General features: G+C 50.8%; 5 non-coding genes across 5 annotated transcripts; all 5 read left to right on the top strand.

Moving 5' to 3' along the window:
- Positions 1–111: 111 nt before the first annotated feature.
- On the top strand, positions 112–230 carry LOC111475072. The gene has a single exon (XR_002716318.1). It is a non-coding gene; the product is annotated as a 5S ribosomal RNA (ribosomal RNA).
- A 133-nt stretch (positions 231–363) lies between these two features.
- On the top strand, positions 364–482 carry LOC111475067. The gene has a single exon (XR_002716313.1). It is a non-coding gene; the product is annotated as a 5S ribosomal RNA (ribosomal RNA).
- A 133-nt stretch (positions 483–615) lies between these two features.
- LOC111475058 lies at positions 616–734 on the top strand. Its single transcript, XR_002716304.1, has one exon. It is a non-coding gene; the product is annotated as a 5S ribosomal RNA (ribosomal RNA).
- A 133-nt stretch (positions 735–867) lies between these two features.
- Positions 868–986, top strand: LOC111475054. The gene has a single exon (XR_002716300.1). It is a non-coding gene; the product is annotated as a 5S ribosomal RNA (ribosomal RNA).
- Positions 987–1,119: 133 nt separating this feature from the next.
- LOC111475060 lies at positions 1,120–1,238 on the top strand. Its single transcript, XR_002716306.1, has one exon. It is a non-coding gene; the product is annotated as a 5S ribosomal RNA (ribosomal RNA).
- The last annotated feature ends 173 nt before the right edge of the window (positions 1,239–1,411 follow it).

The following is a 1,411-nucleotide window of genomic DNA, read 5'->3' as shown; positions in this document are numbered from 1 at the left end:
AGTTCTTTTCTTCCTTTCTCTACAAATGAGAACCTCCCCCGCTCACGCCCATCGCGTTTCGATCATGCCGACCCGCATGCGTTAAATTCGATTTTGTGCGCATGGCATGTCGGGTGCGATCATACCATCACTAATACACCGGATCCCATTAGAACTCCGCAGTCAAGCGTGCTTGGGCGAGAGTAGTACTAAGTTGGATGACCACTTGGGAAGTCCTCGTGTTTCTCCCCTTTTTTTCTTTCAATTTCTCCGAGTTCTTTTCTTCCTTTCTCTACAAATGAGAACCTCCCCCGCTCACGCCCATCGCGTTTCGATCATGCCGCCCCGCATGCGTTAAATCCGATTTTGTGCGCATGGCATGTCGGGTGCGATCATACCAGCACTAATGCACCGAATCCCATTAGAACTCCGTAGTTAAGCGTGCTTGGGCGAGAGTAGTAATAAGTTGGGTGACCACTTGGGAAGTCCTCGTGTTGCACTCCTTTTTTTCTTTCAATTTCTCCGAGTTCTTTTCTTCCTTTCTCTACAAATGAGAACCTCCCCCGCTCACGCCCATCGCGTTTCGATCATGCCGCCCCGCATGCGTTAAATCCGATTTTGTGCGCATGGCATGTCGGGTGCGATCATACCAGCACTAATGCACCGGATCCTATCAGAACTCCGCAATTAAGCGTGCTTGGGCGAGAGTAGTACTAAGTTGGGTGACCACTTGGGAAGTCCTCGTGTTGCACCCCTTTTTTTCTTTCAATTTCTCCCAGTTCTTTTCTTCCTTTCTCTACAAATGAGAACCTCCCCCGCTCACGCCCATCGCGTTTCGATCATGCCGCCCCGCATGCGTTAAATCCGATTTTGTGCGCATGGCATGTCGGGTGCGATCATACCAGCACTAATGCACCGGATCCCATCCGAACTCCGCAGACAAGCGTGCTTGGGCGAGAGTAGTACTAAGTTGGGTGACCACTTGGGAAGTCCTCGTGTTGCACCCCTTTTTTTCTTTCAATTTCTCCGAGTTCTTTTCTTCCTTTCTCTACAAATGAGAACCTCCCCCGCTCACGCCCATCGCGTTTCGATCATGCCGACCCGCATGCGTTAAATTCGATTTTGTGCGCATGGCATGTCGGGTGCGATCATACCAGCACTAATGCACCGGATCCCATCAGAACTCCGCAGCTACGCGTGCTTGGGCAAGAGTAGTACTAAGTTGGGTGACCACTTGGGAAGTCCTCGTGTTGCACCCCTTTTTTTCTTTCAATTTCTCCCAGTTCTTTTCTTCCTTTCTCTACAAATGAGAACCTCCCCCGCTCACGCCCAACGCGTTTCGATCATGCCGCCCCGCATGCGTTAAATCTGATTTTGTGCGCATGGCATGTCGGGTGCGATCATACCAGCACTAATGCACCGGATCCCATCA

This window comes from Cucurbita maxima, unplaced genomic scaffold (genome assembly GCF_002738345.1).
Source record: "Cucurbita maxima cultivar Rimu unplaced genomic scaffold, Cmax_1.0 Cma_Scf00927, whole genome shotgun sequence".
NCBI lineage: Eukaryota > Viridiplantae > Streptophyta > Magnoliopsida > Cucurbitales > Cucurbitaceae > Cucurbita > Cucurbita maxima.
This window is presented reverse-complemented; position numbering and strand designations above follow the sequence as displayed.